At 42.2% G+C, this 6000-nt stretch overlaps 1 long non-coding RNA gene across 8 annotated transcripts in view; it reads left to right on the top strand.

Moving 5' to 3' along the window:
- Positions 1-469: 469 nt before the first annotated feature.
- Positions 470-6000, top strand: part of LOC128336302 (uncharacterized) — a 66491-nt gene continuing 60960 nt past the window's right edge. For all 8 annotated transcript variants that reach the window (XR_008311910.1, XR_008311907.1, XR_008311908.1 and 5 more), the window contains exons 1-2: positions 470-1037; positions 1320-1641. This is a non-coding gene — a long non-coding RNA (uncharacterized LOC128336302). The remainder of the gene's footprint in view (positions 1038-1319; positions 1642-6000) is intronic.

The raw sequence follows: 6000 nt of genomic DNA, 5'->3' as shown, positions 1-6000 counted from the left end.
CAAGAGACAGGGCCTTTTTGGTTGTGGCACCTTGGCTATGGAATGCCCTCCCAGAAGAACTTTGCCATGCTCCCTCTCTTAGGGCTTTATAAAAAAAAGATCTTAAAACCCCCCTGTTTAGAAAGGCTTTTAAAAGTCCTTTAACTACAGTCTGATGGGTCTTTTAACTGGATTTGTATTTTTAACTGGATTTGTATTTTTAACATGTTATAATCAGGGGTGGAGCCACCATTGAGGGAATGGGTTCAAAGAACCCGGGCCGCCACCAATCAGAGGCCGTGAGCATGGCCCCAGACACGCCCCCCATGTCTGACGTCAGACATGGGGGTGTTATTTCGGTCCCAAACACGGCCACGTGGCCCCATTTGGGAGGGAGATCGATCAGCCTGCACTGTGCTGGCAGCATGGCCAGAGCAACTCTCCCTGCCTTAAAAGCAGGGAGAGCTGCTCCTGGTCTCGCTGCCAACACAGTGGGGCCGATCAGTCTCCTTCCCAAACGGGGCCATGTGGCTCCATTTAGGAGAGAGATCGGCCCGCACTGCATTGGCAATCCAGCAGGGGCCGCTCTCTCTTCCAAATGGAGCCGTGTGGCCCCATTTGGGAGGGAGACCACATCCCTCGCATCTGACATCAGACACGGGGGCGTGGCGGTATAGTTTTTTATTTTAACTGTTAATTGATTTTAATTATTTTTATTTTAATGTAAACCACCCTGAGCCATTTTTGGAAGGGCGGCATAGAAAGAAAGAAAGAAAGAAAGAAAGAAAGAAAGAAAGAAAGAAAGAAAGAAAGAAAGAAAGAAAGAAAGAAAGAATAAATAAAATAAATAAATAAATAAGTAAATAAATAAATAAATGGCTAACAGTGACACTCCTGGCTGCTAGACTATGGTTTACAAAGAGGTGGTACTATGGCTCACTGTGATATGAAATATAGCCATAATGAAAAATTATCCCATCAAAACTGACCATTAAGGGAGAAAACAGAAGCGAAGCCGGAGTTCAGACACAAGTTTCTGCTTGTGAATCATACAAAATGTAAGTCACTTCCTAGTAAATTTGAATTGTTCAGCATTTTCAAATATTAATAACAGAATATAAGAACATATTGTAAGGCATTCTATAAAGCTTGTATGAAACATGATTAAATGTATTAGCACACTGACTATTTTTCTCTTTTCTCCTTTCATTTCTCTTTTATATACATTGCTATTCATTATATTTTGTAAAGTGTAACATTAACTTGATCTATAATGCATGACCTCTTCCAGTGACTGTTTGCTATTCATGGTGCTAACCCTTAACTGTCATTTTATATAGGTTCATATTTCTTCTGCACTGTCCACATTTCCTGGTTTTTGAGACTGAGAAAGCATGAGAGGAAGAGGGTAACATTTAACATCAGATGTGCCTCTCTGCCACTGACAATGATGTTCTAAGCATCTTTCCTATGTGTCATTGAAAAGAAGACAGCTACTAATTGAATGAGCTGTGACTTCAAGTGTTTGCAGCCCTTTAATAATTCATCTAACATTGTGAGCTGTAAAATACCAGCTTAATGGAAATGATCCGAAAAAAGGAACTCATCAGTGCTTTGTGCAGCCCATAATAAAATGAAACTCCTTCTTGCTTTTGTGATCAGGTAATTTTTTTTTAAAAAATGTTTTTTTAAAAAGACACTATAAACTGTTGTGCTTATTCTACTGAGCCCTTCGGTGCTATAATTACCAGTTATTTAAAATGGCCTCGCTCATTTGTATTAATTTGATTTGGATTTTTATTCTGTCCTTTCCCTGAAGGCTTAAGGAAATAAGTTAGTTATATCTCTGTCCCACACTTCCTCCAAGAGACTCAGGGCAGTATGTAAGGTTTTTCTCCTTCCCAGCTCCTAGTCAAGCACTCTAACCACTAGACCACACTGACTTGCCACGGGGCAGGTTGTAAATCCTGAACGCTAACCAAAGGAAAAGCAGATCTGTGGTGTCACCAAACTGATAATTAGGATGCTTACTACTATATCAATACAGTGTCACAGTCCGTGATGTTATGTACCTTGATGGAAACTAATTTTGCCCATTATGACTAAAAGCTGCAGTAACTGGCATGTTCTGCAAATGTAAGCTGCTTTCAACAAGCTAATAAGAGCATACCCACACTTCACACTTGAAGCGGTTTAAGCAGTTATTCCCACTTCTCAGGAGATCCCAGACATTGTAATTCTGTGAGGCAGGGGGTTACTGGTTGGGGATTATGAGAGTTGTAATCCAGCAACCTATGGGGACCCAAGTTTGAGATTGCTTGCTGCGAGTGATCTCAAAAAATGAACCACACAAAGCTACAATTCCCAAGAACCTTGGAGAGAAGCCTTGTTGAAATCTGTACGTCGTGAGTGTGTGTTGGTGGTTTGCCATCCTTTGAGGTTGAAGCTCTTGCCCCTAAGACTCCAAGGGTTCACATTTCATGGTGTTATGCACAAAGGCATTCTGCCTTTTACCTTCTATTTCCAAGCTCCAATCTGTCCCCAAATGGCTGGCCTCGCTCCTTGCTCCTGGGTTGTTGGACTTATCTACTCTCTCTGGGGAGGCTTGCCTGGAGGACCTTACCAGGTTCTGTTGGTTGGACTATAGCCACCTCCCAGAGTGTTCAAGGGGCTTACTCACCCTTGGGAGATTTACCTCCCTTTTGCACAGAGGGGCTTCACCAACCAACCCTCTTCCTTCAACGCACGGGCCTCACTTTCTCTGGGAGGACTTATCTACCCAGATTAATCCTAGCTAATGTCCCCGCAGATCCATATGGGGCTTATGAGTCAGTGTGCCAGTGTACCAGTGCTCTCTCGGACCAGTGCGTTCATGCACCCTAAGTCTTAAACACTGTCAGTTGCCACCTAATGCTCCTTAGCATAGGTTCAATCCACAGATGTGTGAGACACAAGCAATCAAACAAGGGTTGTATTTTATGATTTTATTTAAGGAAGTAGATTTGAAGAAGTACAATAAGTACAATAAGATGCTGGCAAGCAAAGCGAATTTACTTAACTCTAATACAAGCAGGTTACCTAGCAGGGGAAGAGAAAAGAGGAAGGGAGATGGGGGTGGGGAGTAGATAAGGTTTATTACCAATGTGTAGAAAAATGTTGAAGGGCCATTTCAAGGTCTCTCCCAACAATTACAGATGCTAGGGTTTGATAAGAAGGGGTGCAGATGCTAGGGTGCAGGGGTGCTGCAAATTGGAGAGGAAGAAAATGCATCTTCTGGACCTGCCCTCCAAACGTTGGGTCTGAGTCTTCTGGTGTTATACACATCTTAGTGCTTGACTGCTCTTGGGGGTCAGACCCTCACATCCATCAAAACTTATAGTTATGACAACTATGATGCCACCTGTCTGGGAGTTGGGTCTTCAGATGTTCTTTAGATGTTCCCCACTCATCCTTTCATTTCATCATACACAGTCTGTTATCTTCTGCATCCCCAGATATTCAAAAGAAGTTGTTTCATACTTCTCTTAATCCAAGTATTCGGCCTTGATGGTTAGGGTTAATGTATGCTAATTGTTGAACAGTTATTACTTTCCCTTTCTGGTCCTTTGGTCAAAAAGTCTTTATCAGTCTTTCAAAAAAAGGAATTTGAGAAAAGAGAGGATAGGGGCAAAATTACAATTATGCTAAATTGCTATATAGAATACCAATGCCAGGTGACTGAATGAAATACAGTAATACATATAAGTACACAGTTGCAGAATTAAAAGCTCATTATTTCTCTCTATAAGACTAATACATAAAAGTGGCTAACACCTGCTAATCTTACCAGTTTTACTTGGTAAGGCTATTCATAGATCAGCACTGTAAGGAACAATAGCCTTTCTACTCAGACCAGTTCATGTGAGGGGAATGATCACTGAGTCATATCTCAGTGATCAGGCTGCCTGGGTGGGCTTTTCATAAAACCATTCTATATTTCCAGTAGATTCCTTTGCTGCCACCAACTCACTGGAACTCACTGGAAGGCTGCTCACTACAAGCACATTCAGTGTCTAGTGACCTTGATGTGGTTTTCTTTTTCTGTGGTAACTACTGAAACAGCATTTTTCTATTTCCCCTTTAACAAACATATGAAAGAGCTGCAAGAGTGAAATGGTTAGCCAAGACATTATAACAGAAAAGGCCCTTAGAAGTGTTGGAGATAGAGTTCCAGTGCATCGGCCTTTTGCATCAATTATCCTAATGACCACCAGGGGCATTGGGAGTAAAGATAGCTAGTCAGGGTCTCCTTTACCTTTCCATGCTTTCCTCTACTCTATGACTCCTCAGGTACTTCCTGTAGTGAGTCAGTCCTCTTCCTTTCTTTCTAGAGAGAAGACGGGGGGAAAATATATATATATCTCCCTACCTATTCATTATGTAGCTAATAGATAGGCTAGGTCTTTCCTATCTCAAATGTACTTCACCAATAAATCAATTTAGTTTAGACTCTACAGTGATCTCCTTGCATGCTACTTAAATAGCTGCAACAACTATGCACTCTGTAACTGGAGTGGGAGCTTCCTTGGTGCTTTGCAAAATAATCACAAACCCCAACAAGAAGCAGGGGTACAGAATGCAGAATAGCCAGGAAGACTGGGGGTTCATATCGATGGACATATAGCAATAGCAATAGCACTTACATTTATATACCGCTCTATAGCCGGAGCTCTCTAAGCGGTTTACAATGATTTAGCATATTGCCCCCCAACATTCTGGGTACTCATATAGAGTGATGAACTAGCAAGCAGACAAGAATCCCTCAAATAGGGGTGTACTTTCATAAAACAGCTGAGAGAGCTGACATTGTCAGGAATGTAATTCCTGACAATGCATTGTAAGGAATGCAAATTATAATTCCAATTGATCATATGATATTCAGGTAGACAGCCACTGCATGACTGATGTCACCACTGGTGAGGGCTGAGCTCCTTTGCCTTGCCTTATAATTAGCTTATTTTTCTGAAGCTTCTTAAAGGATTCTTGGAGAAAGCTTGTGAAATATCTCATTGAGAACTTGGAAAGACAAACCCTAGAGGAGAATCCCACCAACCAATCCTACCAATTCCCCATTTCCCAAGTAAAGTAACCTAGAGATGGGGGGAATTGGTGGTGGGGAGGGCTGGCTGGTGAAATCAGAGGCCTTGTATGCCTTATCCTTAAGGCCTGGACACTCCTGAGCTTCCTCAAGAGCATCCATTGCCAGTGAGATGCATGGGCATTGTAGTGTTATTTATTTAAGGCAGGGTTTGTTAACTTTGGGCCCCCAGATGTTGGACTACAACTCCCATCATCCTCAGCCACAAAGGCCATGTCTGGGGGTGATGGGAGTTGTTGTCCAACAACATCTGGGGGCCCAAGGTTAAGAAAACCTGATTTAAGGTATTTGTTACTGCACCTTTTGACTTAAAACTTCCTTAAGTTTCCAGTACCCTCATTTCTAATATATTGGGCAGGAATTAAACTGGCTGAGGAGCATCTGGCCCTCAAAGATGAGACTTACAAGAGCTCTCTTGTCTCCAGCCAGCAGGGCTGTCACTTGTCACTGATTCCTCCATTTTGAATGGTTAAGTTTGCTTTGGGAAGGCACAGACTGGCAGGGAAGGAAGGCTGGTGGCAAGCCGATTTTGAACTGTATCTGAACTTCACTCAAGTTGTAGGCTTTGGGCGGTGGGAACCCCTGAGGCCACAATTAAGACTTGCTCCCATTCTGAACTTGATATGCATGACTAGTGCCTCTTGGACATCTCTTTCCGTTTAGAGAAAGAACGAACTTCCTCCTAAGAAAAGAGAGCTCATTACCTATCCAAAGAGCCTCATGTTCAACAGAGCTGTGGAAGGAGCTCTTGAAGAGATGATATTTTATGTATTTTGTGACACAATGTCAACTGAAAACTGCGATCTCTGAAAAAGGAAAAAGGAAAACCATTTCATTGCTGTTTTGCTGAAGCATTCATTGGTTTTGTTGCAGCATTCACACAC

The sequence above is a fragment of the Hemicordylus capensis genome, chromosome 1, assembly GCF_027244095.1.
Source record: "Hemicordylus capensis ecotype Gifberg chromosome 1, rHemCap1.1.pri, whole genome shotgun sequence".
Lineage (NCBI taxonomy): Eukaryota > Metazoa > Chordata > Lepidosauria > Squamata > Cordylidae > Hemicordylus > Hemicordylus capensis.
This window is presented reverse-complemented; position numbering and strand designations above follow the sequence as displayed.